Raw genomic sequence first — 19,962 nt, 5'->3', positions numbered from 1 at the left:
TGAGTACTAGAATAACCCCTCTAAATCTATCACTCAGCAGAGAGCTGCTTCTGAGTACTAGAATAACCCCTCTAAATCTATCACTCAGCAGAGAGAGCTGCTTCTGAGTACTAGAATAACCCCTCTAAATCTATCACTCAGCAGAGAGCTGCTTCTGAGTACTAGAATAACCCCTCTAAATCTATCACTCAGCAGAGAGCTGCTTCTGAGTACTAGAATAACCCCTCTAAATCTATTACTCAGCAGAGAGAGCTGCTTCTGAGTACTAGAATAACCCCTCTAAATCTATTACTCAGCAGAGAGCTGCTTCTGAGTACTAGAATAACCCCTCTAAATCTATCACTCAGCAGAGAGCTGCTTCTGAGTACTAGAATAACCCCTCTAAATCTATCACTCAGCAGAGAGCTGCTTCTGAGTACTAGAATAACCCCTCTAAATCTATTACTCAGCAGAGAGCTGCTTCTGAGTACTAGAATAACCCCTCTAAATCTATCACTCAGCAGAGAGAGCTGCTTCTGAGTACTAGAATAACCCACTTGCCGTCTAAATCTATCACTCAGCAGAGAGCTGCTTCTGAGTACTAGAATAACCCCTCTAAATCTATCACTCAGCAGAGAGCTGCTTCTGAGTACTAGAATAACCCCTCTAAATCTATCACTCAGCAGAGAGCTGCTTCTGAGTACTAGAATAACCCCTCTAAATCTATCACTCAGCAGAGAGCTGCTTCTGAGTACTAGAATAACCCCTCTAAATCTATCACTCAGCAGAGAGCTGCTTCTGAGTACTAGAATAACCCCTCTAAATCTATCACTCAGCAGAGAGAGCTGCTTCTGAGTACTAGAATAACCCCTCTAAATCTATCACTCAGCAGAGAGCTGCTTCTGAGTACTAGTGTTGCCTCTCTAAATCTCTCACTCAGCAGAGAGAGCTGCTTCTGAGTACTAGTGTAGCCTCTCTAAATCTATCACTCAGCAGAGAGCTGCTTCTGAGTACTAGAATAACCCCTCTAAATCTATCACTCAGCAGAGAGCTGCTTCTGAGTACTAGAATAACCTCTCTAAATCTATCACTCAGCAGAGAGCTGCTTCTGAGTACTAGAATAACCTCTCTAAATCTATCCCCCAGCAGAGAGCTGCTTCTGAGTACTAGAATAACCCCTCTAAATCTATTACTCAGCAGAGAGCTGCTTCTGAGTACTAGAATAACCCCTCTAAATCTATCACTCAGCAGAGAGCTGCTTCTGAGTACTAGAATAACCCCTCTAAATCTATCACTCAGCAGAGAGAGCTGCTTCTGAGTACTAGAATAACCCCTCTAAATCTATCACTCAGCAGAGAGCTGCTTCTGAGTAATAGAATAACCCCTCTAAATCTATCCCTCAGCAGAGAGCTGCTTCTGAGTACTAGAATAACCCCTCTAAATCTATCACTCAGCAGAGAGCTGCTTCTATCTACTAGGAAAATGAAGATGTCGTTTTCCGTCCCATGTAGCTCCCCTCTGCAGCTCAGGGAAAATGAAGGCAGGGAATTGAAATCCCCAGTCTGTCTGATATCGTGGTACTTGTATCGCCAAATGACTAAGTGTTGCTTTCCATTCTGCTGTTTTCTCCAGGAATCACCTCCCTGGGAGCACAGTTCGCCAAACTCCCTAAGGGACTCAAGCATTTAAACTTTTCCAAAACCTCATTGTCACCCAAAGGTAATGACTGGAGTTTCTCACATTCTGACACTTGCATGGAAAACTTGTATTCAACTGCCTCACCATGAACCACAGACAGTTCTCTAATGTTTAACATCCACAGACAGTTCTCTAATGTTTAACATCCACAGACAGTTCTCTAATGTTTAACATCCACAGACAGTTCTCTAATGTTTAACATCCACAGACAGTTCTCTAATGTTTAACATCCACAGACAGTTCTCTAATGTTTAACATCCACAGGGCTGTTCTCTAATGTTTAACATCCACAGACAGTTCTCTAATGTTTAACATCCACAGACAGTTCTCTAATGTTTAACATCCACAGACAGTTCTCTAATGTTTAACATCCACAGACAGTTCTCTAATGTTTAACATCCACAGACAGTGTTTAACGTTTAACATCCACAGACAGTTCTCTAATGTTTAACATCCACAGACAGTTCTCTAATGTTTAACATCCACAGGGCTGTTCTCTAATGTTTAACATCCACAGACAGTTCTCTAATGTTTAACATCCACAGACAGTTCTCTAATGTTTAACATCCACAGACAGTTCTCTAATGTTTAACATCCACAGACAGTTCTCTAATGTTTAACATCCACAGACAGTTCTCTAATGTTTAACATCCACAGACAGTTCTCTAATGTTTAACATCCACAGACAGTTCTCTAATGTTTAACATCCACAGGGCTGTTCTCTAATGTTTAACATCCACAGACAGTTCTCTAATGTTTAACATCCACAGACAGTTCTCTAATGTTTAACATCCACAGACAGTTCTCTAATGTTTAACATCCACAGACAGTTCTCTAATGTTTAACATCCACAGACAGTTCTCTAATGTTTAACATCCACAGACAGTTCTCTAATGTTTAACATCCACAGACAGTTCTCTAATGTTTAACATCCACAGGGCTGCTTGCTGTGGAATCATTTCCCTTTTTGATGTATGAGAGATATATGAGAACAATCAGGTCTGCATGACTTATATTGTCGTTGATATTGTTGTCTATATTGTTGTCTATATTGTTTATATTGTTGTTTATATTGTTGTCTATATTGTTGTCTATATTGTTTATATTGTCGTTTATATTGTTGTCTATATTGTTGTCTATATTGTTGTCTATATTGTTTATATTGTTGTCTATATTGTTGTCTATATTGTTTATATTGTCGTCTATATTGTTGTCTATATTGTTTATATTGTTGTCTATATTGTTGTCTATATTGTTTATATTGTTGTCTATATTGTTGTCTATATTGTTGTTTATATTGCTGTTTATATTGTTTACATTGTCTATATTGTTTATATTGTTGTCTATATTGTTGTCTATATTGTTTATATTGTTGTCTATATTGTTGTTTACATTGTTGTTTATATTGTTGTCTGTATTGTTCATATTGTTGTCTATATTGTTGTTTACATTGTTGTTTATATTGTTGTCTATATTGTTGTTTATATTGTTGTCTACATTGTTGTTTACATTGTTGTCTATATTGTTTATATTGTTGTTTACATTGTTGTCTATATTGTTGTTTACATTGTTGTCTATATTGTTGTTTACATTGTTGTCTATATTGTTTATATTGTTGTCTATATTGTTGTTTACATTGTTGTCTATATTGTTTATATTGTTGTCTATATTGTTGTTTACATTGTTGTCTATATTGTTTATATTGTTGTCTATATTGTTTATATTGTTGTCTATATTGTTGTCTATATTGTTGTCTATATTGTTTATTGTTGTTGTCTATATTGTTGTTTATATTGTTGTCTATATTGTTGTCTATATTGTTGTTTATATTGTTTATATTGTTGTCTATATTGTTGTCTATATTGTTGTTTATATTGTTGTTTACATTGTTGTCTATATTGTTGTCTATATTGTTGTTTATATTGTTGTCTATATTGTTGTTTACATTGTTGTCTGTATTGTTGTCTATATTGTTGTTTATATTGTTGTTTATATTGTTGTTTATATTGTTGTTTATATTGTTGTTTATATTGTTGTTTACATTGTTGTCTATTGTTTATATTGTTGTCTATATTGTTGTCTATATTGTTGTTTACATTGTTGTCTATATTGTTTATATTTTTTGTCTATATTGTTGTCTATATTGTTGTCTATATTGTTGTTTATTGTTGTTTACATTATTGTCTATATTGTTTATATTGTTGTCTATATTGTTTATATTGTTGTTTATATTGTTGTTTACATTGTTGTCTGTATTGTTGTTAGGTTCAAAGTATTCACCAAAGGTTAAAGCACATTATAAACTGGGTGGTTCGAGCCCTGTATGCTGATTGGCTGAAAGCCATAGTATATTTAAGCAATAAGGCCATGTTGATTGGCTGAAAGCCATGGTATATTTAAGCAATAAATGGCCAATATACCATGGCTAAGGGCTTTTCATAGGCACAGCCCTTAGTCATGGTTTATTGGCCATATATCATAAACCCCTGAGGTGCCTTATTGCTGTTATAAACTGGTTACCAACATAATTAGAGCAGTAAAAATAACTGTTTTGTCGTACCTGTGGTATACGGTCTGATACACTACGGCTGTCAGCCAATCACCATTCAGGGCTCAAACCACCCAGTTTATAATAGACAGTATACCATGGTTAAGATAAAACATGTATTTTTACTGCTCTAACTACGTTGGTAACCAGTTTATAACAGCACCTCAGGGGTTTGTGGTGTATGGGCAATATACCACGGCTAACGACTGTATCCAGGCACTCCGTGTTGCATCGTGCTTTAAGAACAGCCCTTAGCCATGGTATATAGGCCACACCCCCTCGTGCCTTATTGCTTAATTGAGCTTCATCAGCAATTACTCAGTGTTCCTCTGTTCACACCTCTGATTAAACTGTTCACACCAACCAGCATGTTGTTAGTAATATAGCCCTAATTAATGACACTGTTACTGCAGAGGGAGGGAGTCTAATGGAACAGCACTGTTACTGCAGAGGGAGGGAGCCTAATGGAACAGCACTGTTACTGCAGAGGGAGGGAGCCTAATGGAACAGCACTGTTACTGCAGAGGGAGGGAGTCTAATGGAACAGCACTGTTACTGCAGAGGGAGGGAGCCTAATGGAACAGCACTGTTACTGCAGAGGGAGGGAGCCTAATGGAACAGCACTGTTACTGCAGAGGGAGGGAGCCTAATGGAACAGCACTGTTACTGCAGAGGGAGGGAGCCTAATGGAACAGCACTGTTACTGCAGAGGGAGGGAGCCTAATGGAACAGCACTGTTACTGCAGAGGGAGGGAGCCTAATGGAACAGCACTGTTACTGCAGAGGGAGGGAGCCTAATGGAACAGCACTGTTACTGCAGAGGGAGGTAGCCTAATGGAACAGCACTGTTACTGCAGAGGGAGGGAGCCTAATGGAACAGCACTGTTACTGCAGAGGGAGGGAGCCTAATGGAACAGCACTGTTACTGCAGAGGGAGGGAGCCTAATGGAACAGCACTGTTACTGCAGAGGGAGGGAGCCTAATGGAACAGCACTGTTACTGCAGAGGGAGGGAGCCTAATGGAACAGCACTGTTACTGCAGAGGGAGGGAGCCTAATGGAACAGCACTGTTACTGCAGAGGGAGGGAGCCTAATGGAACAGCTGCAGAGGGAGGGAGCTGTTACTGCAGAGGGAGGGAGCCTAATGGAACAGCACTGTTACTGCAGAGGGAGGGAGCCTAAAGGAACAGCACTGTTACTGCAGAGGGAGGGAGCCTAATGGAACAGCACTGTTACTGCAGAGGGAGGGAGTCTAAAGGAACAGCACTGTTACTGCAGAGGGAGGGAGTCTAAAGGAACAGCACTGTTACTGCAGAGGGAGGGAGTCTAAAGGAACAGCACTGTTACTGCAGAGGGAGGGAGTCTAAAGGAACAGCACTGTTACTGCAGAGGGGGAGTCTAAAGGAACAGCACTGAGACATTGGTGATGGAAGTCCGTCAAGCCCCCACTTTCAGTCTCACTCTCAACCAGACAAAATGTAAACCACCTTAAATAACCATAACCTCATAACCTGCCTCCCTCCCCGGCCCCGACTTCATCACTGAGGAAGATGATGATGCTCATGTTGTTTCTATAGTAGATCCTCTCCTCTCCTCTCCTCTCCTCTCCTCTCCTCTCCTCTGCAGAGGGATGAGTCTCTCCTCAGCTCTGTCTCCTCTCCTCTCCTCTCCTCTCCTCTCCTCTCCTCTCCTCTCCTCTCTCTCTTTCTCTGTAATGGCCTGTAATGAATTGAGTTCCATAGATCAACTTTCGGCATGCTTCAGAATGCCCCCTAAGGCCTGGCATTTATCTGTCTATTGATTGGTTCTCCCAGGAGAGAGGCCAGTTCCTCAGAGTTCACACTGACTTATGGGAGTTTGATTCTGGGCCAGAGAGATCCCTCACTGTCTTTCTAACCCCCTATAGCCAGAGAGATCCCTCACTGTCTGTCTAACCCTCTATAGCCAGAGAGATCCCTCACTGTCTGTCTAAACCCCTATAGCCAGAGAGATCCCTCACTGTCTGTCTAACCCTCTATAGTCAGAGAGATCCCTCACTGTTTGTCTAACCCTCTATAGCCAGGTAGATTGTTGACAGGCTGTCTAACCCCCTATAGCCAGAAAGATCCCTCACTGTCTGTCTAACCCTCTATAGCCAGGTAGATTGTTGACAGGCTGTCTAACCCCCTATAGCCAGAGAGATCCCTCACTGTCTGTCTAACCCTCTATAACCAGAGAGATCCCTCACTGTCTGTCTAACCCCGTATAGCCAGAGAGATCCCTCACTGTCTGTCTAACCCTCTATAGCCAGGTAGATTGTTGACAGGCTGTCTAACCCTCTATAACCAGGTAGATTGTTGACAGGCTGTCTAACCCTCTATAACCAGGTAGATTGTTGACAGGCTGTCTCACCCTCTATAGCCAGGTAGATTATTGACAGGCTGTCTAACCCTCTATAACCAGGTAGATTGTTGACAGGCTGTCTAACCCTCTATAACCAGGTAGATTGTTGACAGGCTGTCTAACCCTCTATTACCAGGTAGATTGTTGACAGGCTGTCTAACTCTATAGCCAGGTAGATTATTGACAGGCTGTCTAACCCTCTATAACCAGGTAGATTGTTGACAGGCTGTCTAACCCTCTATAACCAGGTAGATTGTTGACAGGCTGTCTAACTCTATAGCCAGGTAGATTGTTGACAGGCTGTCTAACTCTATAACCAGGTAGATTGTTGATAGGCTGTCTAACTCTATAACCAGGTAGATTGTTGACAGGCTGTCTGACCCTCTATAACCAGGTAGATTGTTGACAGGCTGTCTAACCCTCTATAACCAGGTAGATTGTTGACAGGCTGTCTAACCCTCTATAGCCAGGTAGATTGTTGACAGGCTGTCTAACCCTCTATAACCAGGTAGATTGTTGACAGGCTGTCTAACCCTCTATAACCAGGTAGATTGTTGACAGGCTGTCTAACCCTCTATAGCCAGGTAGATTGTTGACAGGCTGTCTAACCCTCTATAACCAGGTAGATTGTTGACAGGCTGTCTAACCCTCTATAACCAGGTAGATTGTTGACAGGCTGTCTAACCCTCTATAACCAGGTAGATTGTTGACAGGCTGTCTATAACCAGGTAGATTGTTGACAGGCTGTCTAACCCTCTATAGCCAGGTAGATTGTTGACAGGCTGTCTAACCCTCTATAACCAGGTAGATTGTTGACAGGCTGTCTGACCCTCTATAACCAGGTAGATTGTTGACAGGCTGTCTAACCCTCTATAACCAGGTAGATTGTTGACAGGCTGTCTACCCCTCTATAGCCAGGTAGATTGTTGACAGGCTGTCTACCCCTCTATAGCCAGGTAGATTGTTGACAGGCTGTCTAACCCTCTATAACCAGGTAGATTGTTGACAGGCTGTCTACCCCTCTATAACCAGGTAGATTGTTGACAGGCTGTCTACCCCTCTATAACCAGGTAGATTGTTGACAGGCTGTCTACCCCTCTATTACCAGGTAGATTGTTTACAGGCTGTCTAACCCTCTATTACCAGGTAGATCTGTGTTTGATGTGACATTGTGCCACTAATAACCCTGGCAATGCTCATGTCCTACAGTATATGTGGCTCTTCACTGTGAGATATGACTGGTTGAGAATCAGGCCATGTGCTGACCTTCCTGTTGTCTTCACTGTGAGATATGACTGGTTGAGAATCAGGCCATGTGCTGACCTTCCTGTTGTCTTCACTGTGAGATATGACTGGTTGAGAATCAGGCCATGTGCTGACCTTCCTGTTGTCTTCACTGTGAGATATGACTGGTTGAGAATCAGGCCATGAGCTGACCTTCCTGTTGTCTTCACTGTGTTACCTGGTGGTGTTACCTGGTGGTGTTACCTGGTGGTGTTACCTGGTGGTGATACCTGGTGGTGTTACCTGGTGGTGTTACCTGGTGGTGATACCTGGTGGTGATACCTGGTGGTGATACCTGGTGGTGATACCTGGTGGTGTTACCTGGTGGTGATACCTGGTGGTGATACCTGGTGGTGATACCTGGTGGTGATACCTGGTGGTGATACCTGGTGGTGTTACCTGGTGGTGTTACCTGGTGGTGATACCTGGTGGTGATACCTGGTGGTGATACCTGGTGGTGTTACCTGGTGGTGATACCTGGTGGTGTTACCTGGTGGTGTTACCTGGTGATGATACCTGGTGATGATACCTGGTGGTGATACCTGGTGGTGATACCTGGTGGTGTTACCTGGTGGTGTTACCTGGTGGTGATACCTGGTGGTGATGCCTGGTGGTGATGCCTGGTGGTGTTACCTGGTGGTGTTACCTGGTGGTGATACCTGGTGGTGTTACCCGCTAGACCTTCCACAGGAACATAAACATAACATTTTACCTGTAAAACTTTTGCTTTCTATGCATTCATTTTATTAAAGGCGAAAGTTCACCACTGTGTTACATTAGAGCGCCATCTACCCTGTTCTCTGTACCCAGGCCTGTATTACTGTACATTACCTCTCTGTCTCTAACCATCCTCTACCCTGTTCTCTGTACCCAGGAGGGAACAGGCCTGTATTACTGTACATTATCTCTCTGTCTCTAACCATCCTCTACCCTGTTCTCTGTACCCAGGCCTGTATTACAGTACATTATCTCTCTGTCTCTAACCATCCTCTAGCCTGTTATCTGTACTCAGGGGGGAACAGGCCTGTATTACTGTACATTATCTCTCTGTCTCTAACCATCCTCTACCCTGTTCTCTGTACTCAGGGGGGAACAGGCCTGTATTACTGTACATTATCTCTCTGTCTCTAACCATCCTCTAGCCTGTTCTCTGTACCCAGGCCTGTATTACTTACTGTACATTACCTCTCTGTCTCTAACCATCCTCTAGCCTGTTATCTGTACTCAGGGGGGAACAGGCCTGTATTACTGTACATTACCTCTCTGTCTCTAACCATCCTCTACCCTGTTCTCTGTACTCAGGAGGGACAGGCCTGTATTACTGTACATTACCTCTCTGTCTCTAACCATCTTCTAACCTGTTCTCTGTACCCAGGCCTGTATTACTGTACATTATCTCTCTGTCTCTAACCATCCTCTACCCTGTTCTCTATACCCAGGAGGGAACAGGCCTGTATTACTGTACATTACCTCTCTGTCTCTAACCATCCTCTACCCCTCTGTGTGTTGTCCCAGGGGTGAACAGCCTTGCCCAGTCACTGAGTGCCAACCAGTCCATCCCCATCACCCTCAGTCACCTGGACCTCTCAGGGAACATACTGCGGGCAGACGACATCCCGGTAGGTGGCGACATGGTCACATCTGTCTTGGTCACTTCCTTAATAACTGAGTCATAGTGGGTAGAGTTGAGAGGAGAAAGGGACGTTTTGTTCATTTGCACAGATATTGAAACGAGTCTTAACTGAAGACGGGAGAGATCCAGCGGAACCCGGTCGTCTAGTCTTCACACACCGAGTCCTATTGCGTCGTCTCCCCCTCCTCCGAGCCAGGGAGACACAACCGCTGTCCGAATCACACTGACGTCTAGCATCAATCATACCACATCCATTGTGTTCGCTAGTCTCTCTACCCAGCTCAGTGTTGATGCCTGTGTCTCCGTGGCGAGGCTGTAGTCAGCTGGGTTTAAATCAGTCATCTGACTCTGTGGGATCACCTTGTAGATCTTGACACACTGTGAGCTACTAGAGACTGATGGGAAGGTTGATGTCAGAGGACAAGTCCTTCTGATTGGCTTAAAGGGTGATGGATTAGAAGCCTTCACTTTCTGAGACCGTCAGGCCTGATGTAGCTTTGTTCAGGGGTTCCCATGGGAACGCGTGCCCATACATACACACCACACACACACACAGACACACACACACATCTGATGACCTCAGTGCTCTCAGTATAGCTGTTGATCACAATCTTGAAGGGTCACCCATGACAACCCCTGACAAGAGATACAATGGCCTTCAGAGAAATCTCTATACGTTGGCAGGAAGCATTATTACCTGTTACCTTCAGACAGCATCAGGCCATTGTTTATCCAGATGGTTTTACCTGTTACCTATAGACAGCATCAGGCCATTGTTTATCCAGACAGTATTACCTGTTACCTATAGACAGCATCAGGCCATTGTTTATCCAGACATTATTACCTGTTACCTTTAGACAGCATCAGGCCATTGTTTATCCAGATGGTTTTACCTGTTACCTATAGACAGCATCAGGCCATTGTTTATCCAGACAGTATTACCTGTTACCTATAGACAGCATCAGGCCATTGTTTATCCAGACATTATTACCTGTTACCTTTAGACAGCATCAGGCCATTGTTTATCCAGATGGTTTTACCTGTTACCTATAGACAGCATCAGGCCATTGTTTATCCAGACAGTATCACCTGTTACCTTTAGACAGCATCAGGCCATTGTTTATCCAGACATTATTACCTGTTACCTTTAGACAGCATCAGGCCATTGTTTATCCAGACAGTATTACCTGTTACCTTCAGACAGCATCAGGCCATTGTTTATCCAGACATTATTACCTGTTACCTTTAGACAGCATCAGGCCATTGTTTATCCAGACATTATTACCTGTTACCTATAGACAGCATCGGGCCATTGTTTATCCAGACATTATTACCTGTTACCTATAGACAGCATCGGGCCATTGTTTATCCAGACAGTATCACCTGTTACCTTTAGACAGCATCAGGCCATTGTTTATCCAGATGGTTTTACCTGTTACCTATAGACAGCATCAGGCCATTGTTTATCCAGACAGTATTACCTGTTACCTTTAGACAGCATCAGGCCATTGTTTATCCAGACAGTATTACCTGTTACCTATAGACAGCATCAGACCATTGTTTATCCAGACATTATTACCTGTTACCTTTAGACAGCATCAGGCCATTGTTTATCCAAACGGTATTACCTGTTACCTTTAGACAGCATCAGGCCATTGTTTATCCAGATGGTTTTACCTGTTACCTATAGACAGCATCAGGCCATTGTTTATCCAGATGGTTTTACCTGTTACCTATAGACAACATCAGGCCATCATTTATCCAGACATTATTACCTGTTACCTTTAGACAGCATCAGGCCATAATTTATCCAGACATTATTACCTGTTACCTTTAGACAGTATCAGGCCATCAGATGGTTTTACCTGTTACCTATAGACAGCATCAGACCATAATTTATCCAGACATTATTACCTGTTACCTATAGACAACATCAGGCCATCATTTATCCAGACAGTATCACCTGTTACCTATAGACAGCATCAGGCCATTGTTTATCCAGATGGTTTTACCTGTTACCTATAGACAGCATCAGGCCATTGTTTATCCAGATGGTTTTACCTGTTACCTATAGAAAACATCAGGCCATCATTTATCCAGACATTATTACCTGTTACCTTTAGACAGTATCAGGCCATTGTTTATCCAGATGGTTTTACCTGTTACCTATAGACAGCATCAGACCATAATTTATCCAGACATTATTACCTGTTACCTATAGACAACATCAGGCCATCATTTATCCAGACAGTATCACCTGTTACCTATAGACAGCATCAGGCCATTGTTTATCCAGATGGTTTTACCTGTTACCTATAGACAGCATCAGACCATAATTTATCCAGACAGTATTACCTGTTACCTATAGACAGCATCAGGCCATTGTTTATCCAGACATTATTACTTGTTACCTATAGACAGCATCGGGCCATTGTTTATCCAGACAGTATCACCTGTTACCTTTAGACAGCATCGGGCCATCATTTATCCAGACATTATTACCTGTTACCTATAGACAGCATCAGGCCATTGTTTATCCAGACAGTATCACCTGTTACCTATAGACAGCATCAGGCCATTGTTTATCCAGACAGTATTACCTGTTACCTATAGACAGCATCAGACCATTGTTTATCCAGACATTATTACCTGTTACCTTTAGACAGCATCAGGCCATTGTTTATCCAGATGGTTTTACCTGTTACCTATAGACAGCATCAGGCCATTGTTTATCCAGATGGTTTTACCTGTTACCTATAGACAACATCAGGCCATCATTTATCCAGACATTATTACCTGTTACCTATAGACAGCATCAGACCATAATTTATCCAGACATTATTACCTGTTACCTATAGACAACATCAGGCCATCATTTATCCAGACAGTATCACCTGTTACCTATAGACAGCATCAGGCCATTGTTTATCCAGATGGTTTTACCTGTTACCTATAGACAGCATCAGGCCATTGTTTATCCAGATGGTTTTACCTGTTACCTATAGAAAACATCAGGCCATCATTTATCCAGACATTATTACCTGTTACCTTTAGACAGTATCAGGCCATTGTTTATCCAGATGGTTTTACCTGTTACCTATAGACAGCATCAGACCATAATTTATCCAGACATTATTACCTGTTACCTATAGACAACATCAGGCCATCATTTATCCAGACAGTATCACCTGTTACCTATAGACAGCATCAGGCCATTGTTTATCCAGATGGTTTTACCTGTTACCTATAGACAGCATCAGACCATAATTTATCCAGACAGTATTACCTGTTACCTATAGACAGCATCAGGCCATTGTTTATCCAGACATTATTACTTGTTACCTATAGACAGCATCGGGCCATTGTTTATCCAGACAGTATCACCTGTTACCTTTAGACAGCATCAGACCATTTTTTATCCAGACATTATTACCTGTTACCTTTAGACAGCATCAGGCCATTGTTTATCCAGATGGTTTTACCTGTTACCTATAGACAGCATCAGGCCATTGTTTATCCAGATGGTTTTACCTGTTACCTATAGACAACATCAGGCCATCATTTATCCAGACATTATTACCTGTTACCTTTAGACAGCATCAGGCCATAATTTATCCAGACATTATTACCTGTTACCTTTAGACAGCATCAGGCCATTGTTTATCCAGATGGTTTTACCTGTTACCTATAGACAGCATCAGACCATAATTTATCCAGACATTATTACCTGTTACCTATAGACAACATCAGGCCATCATTTATCCAGACAGTATCACCTGTTACCTATAGACAGCATCAGGCCATTGTTTATCCAGATGGTTTTACCTGTTACCTATAAAACAGCATCAGACCATAATTTATCCAGACAGTATTACCTGTTACCTATAGACAGCATCAGACCATAATTTATCCAGACATTATTACCTGTTACCTATAGACAGCATCAGGCCATCATTTATCCATCCAGACAGTATCACCTGTTACCTATAGACAGCATCAGACCATAATTTATCCAGACAGTATTACCTGTTACCTATAGACAGCATCAGACCATCATTTATCCAGACATTATCACCTGTTACCTATAGACAGCATCAGGCCATTGTTTATTCAGACAGTATCACCTGTTACCTATAGACAGCATCAGGCCATTGTTTATTCAGACAGTATCACCTGTTACCTATAGACAGCATCAGACCATAATTTATCCAGACATTATTACCTGTTACCTATAGACAGCATCAGACCATCATTTATCCAGACATTATTACCTGTTACCTATAGACAGCATCAGGCCATCATTTATCCATCCAGACAGTATCACCTGTTACCTATAGACAGCATCAGGCCATTGTTTATCCAGACAGTATTACCTGTTACCTATAGACAGCATCAGACCATCATTTATTCAGACAGTATTACCTGTTACCTATAGACAGCATCAGGCCATCATTTATTCAGACAGTATTACCTGTTACCTATAGACAGCATCAGACCATCATTTATTCAGACAGTATCACCTGTTACCTATAGACAGCATCAGACCATAATTTATCCAGACAGTATTACCTGTTACCTATAGACAGCATCAGGCCATCATTTATTCAGACAGTATCACCTGTTACCTATAGACAGCATCAGACCATAATTTATCCAGACATTATTACCTGTTACCTATAGACAGCATCAGGCCATCATTTATCCATCCAGACAGTATCACCTGTTACCTATAGACAGCATCAGGCCATTGTTTATCCAGACAGTATTACCTGTTACCTATAGACAGCATCAGACCATCATTTATTCAGACAGTATTACCTGTTACCTATAGACAGCATCAGGCCATCATTTATTCAGACAGTATTACCTGTTACCTATAGACAGCATCAGACCATAATTTATTCAGACAGTATCACCTGTTACCTATAGACAGCATCAGACCATAATTTATCCAGACAGTATCACCTGTTACCTATAGACAGCATCAGACCATAATTTATCCAGACAGTATCACCTGTTACCTATAGACAGCATCAGACCATCATTTATCCAGACAGACAGTATCACCTGTTACCTATAGACAGCATCAGACCATCATTTATCCAGACAGACGGTATCACCTGTTACCTATAGACAGCATCAGACCATCATTTATCCAGACAGACAGTATCACCTGTTACCTATAGACAGCATCAGACCATAATTTATCCAGACATTATTACCTGTTACCTATAGACAGCATCAGGCCATCATTTATCCATCCAGACAGTATCACCTGTTACCTATAGACAGCATCAGACCATCATTCATCCATCCAGACTGTCTTGTTGCTAAAACTTTTTTTTCCTCAATTTTTCTACCAGCATTTCTACCATTTCCTGGGCCAACCCAACAGCCTGACGACTCTGGACTTGTCCAACACAGACTGTTCTCTGGACCTGGTGAGGGAGACAATAGTCTGGTGTGCATTTCCTGCGTGTGTGTGTGTGTGTGTGTGTGTGTGTTAGAAGTGTTTTCAATGTCTTGGTAAGTGGCAATATTAAACAAACTTTAAACTACTGTTTCTAGGAGACAGTGGTCTGCGCGCAGGCAACAGGCAGGCTCGGATTGACAGTTCCGGTCGCCTAGTGACAGATCTTAATCCCGCTTCAGAAGCGGCATTACTTTACAGACAAGTGAAAGGCCGTTCATGTCTCCAGAGAAGGTTTCGTGTCGGCGTTTAAATAGCCGTAGCGTCGCCTACCCTAAAAGACAAAACAAACAGGCCGTAACCAAGGTGTTTCCGAGGAGCGACGTACCAGGATATCTGAATAGACTCATCGATACAGCCTGCTGTAGTTTCATATGAGGAGACAAAAACACCACCACCCACTCAGAGGGAGGGAGAGGAGGGGCAGGCAGAACAATGTGCATTTATCTGGTCATCTGTGTCTCACTAAGTATGAACTGTGTCACCTAAAGTCACCTAAAGTTACCTAAAGTTACCCTAAAGTAACCTAAAGTAACCTAGTTACCCTAAAGTTACACAAAGTTACCCTAAAGTTACCCTAAAGTTACCCTAAAGTTACCTAAAGTAACCTAAAGTTACCTAAAGTTACCCTAAAGTTACCCTAAAGTAACCTAAAGTAACCCTAAAGTTACCCTAAAGTTACCCTAAATTTACCCTAAAGTAACCTAAAGTAACCTAAAGTTACCCTAAAGTTACCTAACGTTACCCTAAAGTCACCTAAAGTTACACTAAAGTTACCTAAAGTAACCCTAAAGTTACCCTAAATTTACCTAAAGTTACCCTAAAGTTACCTAAAGTTACCCTAAAGTTACCCTAAAGTTACCCTAAAGTAACCCTAAAGTAACCTAAAGTAACCTAAAGTAACCCTAAAGTTACCTAAAGTAACCCTAAAGTTACCCTAACGTACCTAAAGTAACCTAAAGTTTGCCTCTTCCTCTCTGGTTTTATAGCTATATAATTGTAGTTAGACTATAACATGGAAAATTATGTTTTGTAATAACAGCACTGATTTTAATTATGTGGGGGAGGGGAGATAAAACATTTGGTTATGGATTTTTCTGAACATTAAGGATCCCAACTTCGTTTGAATGTTTTTTAAACTGGTTTGCCACTCCCATGAACCACCATGTCCATGATGGACCTTACCAGAACGTTTGATCAGTGATACATTGTAACCACTCCCATGAACCACCATACCAGAACGTTTGATCAGTGATACATTGTAACCACTCCCGTGAACCACCATGTCCATGGACCTTACCAGAACGTTTGATCAGTGATACATTGTAACCACTCCCGTGAACCACCATGTCCATGGACCTTACCAGAACGTTTGATCAGTGATACATTGTAACCACTCCCATGAACCACCATGTCCATGGACCTTACCAGAACGTTTGATCAGTGATACATTGTAACCACTCCCATGAACCACCATACCAGAACGTTTGATCAGTGATACATTGTAACCACTCCCGTGAACCACCATGTCCATGGACCTTACCAGAACGTTTGATCAGTGATACATTGTAACCACTCCCATGAACCACCATACCAGAACGTTTGATCAGTGATACATTGTAACCACTCCCGTGAACCACCATGTCCATGGACCTTACCAGAACGTTTGATCAGTGATACATTGTAACCACTCCCATGAACCACCATGTCCATGGACCTTACCAGAACGTTTGATCAGTGATACATTGTAACCACTCCCATGAACCACCATGTCCATGGACCTTACCAGAACGTTTGATCAGTGATACATTGTAACCACTCCCATGAACCACCATGTCCAAGGGGCCTTACCAGAACGTTTGATCAGTGATACATTGTAACCACTCCCATGAACCACCATGTCCAAGGGGCCTTACCAGAACGTTTGATCAGTGATACATTGTAACCACTCCCATGAACCACCTTACCAGAACGTTTGATCACCACCAACCACCATGTCCATGGACCTTACCAGAACGTTTGATCAGTGATACATTGTAACCACTCCCATGAACCACCATGTCCATGGACCTTACCAGAACGTTTGATCAGTGATACATTGTAACCACTCCCATGAACCACCATGTCCAAGGGGCCTTACCAGAACGTTTGATCAGTGATACATTGTAACCACTCCCATGAACCACCATGTCCATGGACCTTACCAGAACGTTTGATCAGTGATACATTGTAACCACTCCCATGAACCACCATGTCCATGGACCTTACCAGAACGTTTGATCAGTGATACATTGTAACCACTCCCATGAACCACCATGTCCATGGACCTTACCAGAACGTTTGATCAGTGATACATTGTAACCACTCCCATGAACCACCATGTCCATGGACCTTACCAGAACGTTTGATCAGTGATACATTGTAACCACTCCCATGAACCACCATGTCCAAGGACCTTACCAGAACGTTTGATCAGTGATACATTGTAACCACTCCCATGGACCACCATGTCCAAGGACCTTACCAGAACGTTTGATCAGTGATACATTGTAACCACTCCCGTGAACCACCATGTCCATGGCCAGATGGTGTTGCATCAAACAGGATAGATCTGTGCTAATCCACTCCTCTGTATTATAGGTGTGTTAATGCTAATGGCTAATGGCTAAAGCTGGTATCTGTGCTAATCCACTCCTCTGTATTATAGGTGTGTTAATGCTAATGGCTAATGGCTAAAGCTGGTATCTGTGCTCATCCACTCCTCTGTATTATAGGTGTGTTAATGCTCATGGCTAATGGCTAAAGCTGGTATCTGTGCTAATCCACTCCTCTGTATTATAGGTGTGTTAATGCTAATGGCTAATGGCTAAAGCTGGTATCTGTGCTAATCCACTCCTCTGTATAATAGGTGTGTTAATGCTAATGGATAATGGCTAATGGCTAAAGCTGGTATCTGTGCTAATCCACTCCTGTATTATAGGTGTGTTAATGCTAATGGCTAAAGCTGGTATCTGTGCTAATCCACTCCTCTGTATAATAGGTGTGTTAATGCTAATGGCTAAAGCTGGTATCTGTGCTAATCCACTCCTGTCTATTATAGGTCTGTTAATGCTAATAGCTAATGCTAATATCTGTTCTAACTCTGTATTCCAGGTGTGTTCTGCTCTCCTGAGGGGCTCCATCCAGAACCTCTCTGTCCTCAACATGTCCAAGAGTGTATTTGCACATAGGTGAGACCCACGACATCCCATAATATAACAACCAGCAGTAGAGTACCACAGACCCTCTGCCTCAGCCATGGGGTCATCATCTCATCTTATCATAATACATCTCTTTTAGTCCTAGCATTATCTCATGTAGCTCATTCATTTGATCTCCCCACATGGCCCAGTTGGTCACAAAGTGTTAGTTCTTATATGGCTGCCACCAAAGACCCCATTTTGTGGCTTTGCAGCTGCAGTCAGATTGTAATGTATTTAAATATGAATATATTAATATTTAGCTAGTCTGTGGGTGGTTGTCATTTATCAATGTGTCCGAACTCAGGAGGATTGATAGCTGTTAATTAGAGAAGCTGTCTGATGAGAGCTTTTCTCAACTAGCCTACCTGGTTAAATAAAGGTCAAATTTAAAAATAAAAAAAAGTATATGATTTAATTTTCTGTTTTAATATCAATTCAATTCCCAGAGAGGCAATTACTGTAGAAACAACAACAATAACATGACAGCATACCACAACCATGTGTTAATGCTAATGGCTAAACTGGTTATCTGTACCACACCCATACCACAACCATACCACACCCATACCACATCCGTACCCTGCTATTATACCACAACCATCTGTTAATGCCATAACACCCATACCACACCCATACCACACCCATATCCATACCACACCCATAACCCATACCACACCCATACCACACCCATACCACAACCATGCACAACCATGTTCTAACTCTGTATTCCAGGTGTGTTCTGCTCTCACACCCATACCAGGGGCTCCATCCAGAACCTCTCTGTCCTCAACATGTCCATAGAGTGTATTTGCACATAGGTGAGACCCACGACATCCCATAATATAACAACCAGCAGTAGAGTACCACAGACCCTCTGCCTCAGCCATCCATCCGCACCCATACCGTATCCATCCATACCACACCCATCATCTTATCATAATACATCTCTTTAGTCCTAGCATTATCTCATGTAGCTCATTCATTTGATCTCCCCATGGCCCAGTTGGTCACAAAGTGTTAGTTCTTATATGGCTGCCACCAAAGACCCCATTTTGCAACCATGGCTTTGCAGCTGCAGTCAGATTGTAATGTATTTAAATATGAATATATTAATATTTAGCTAGTCTGTGGGTGGTTGTCATTTATCAATGTGTCCGAACTCAGGAGGATTGATAGCTGTTAATTACCACACCCATACCAGATACCACACCCATACCACATCCATACCACACCCATACCACATCCATACCACACCCATACCGAGTCTGTTAATTATGAGAAGCTGTCTGATGACTAGCCTACCTGGTTAAATAAAGGTCAAATTTAAAAATAAAAAAAAGTATATGATTTAATTTTCTGTTTCAATATCAATTCAATTCCCAGAGAGGCAATTACTGTAGAAACAACAACAATAACATGACAGCATACCACAACCATACCGCAACCATACCGCAACCATATTGCAACCATACTGCAACCATACAACCATACCGCACCCATACCACAACCATACCGCAACCATACCGCACCCATACCACAACCATACCGCATCCACACCACACCCATACCACAACCATACCACACCCATACCACAACCATACCACACCCATACCACAACCGTACCGCATCCACACCACACCCATACCACAACCATACCACACCCATACCACACCCATACATCCATACACACCCATACCACAATACCACACCCATACCGCATACCATA

The 19,962-nt window shown here is 42.2% G+C and overlaps 1 pseudogene; it reads left to right on the top strand.

Annotated features, from left to right (window-relative positions):
• Window positions 1–19,962, top strand: part of LOC118381799 (F-actin-uncapping protein LRRC16A-like) — a 279,527-nt pseudogene that overhangs the window by 143,077 nt on the left and 116,488 nt on the right.

This window comes from Oncorhynchus keta, unplaced genomic scaffold, assembly GCF_023373465.1.
Source record: "Oncorhynchus keta strain PuntledgeMale-10-30-2019 unplaced genomic scaffold, Oket_V2 Un_scaffold_3956_pilon_pilon, whole genome shotgun sequence".
Taxonomy (NCBI): Eukaryota; Metazoa; Chordata; class Actinopteri; order Salmoniformes; family Salmonidae; genus Oncorhynchus; species Oncorhynchus keta.
Note: the sequence above shows the minus strand (reverse complement) of the source record. Positions and strands in the feature narration are given on the sequence as shown.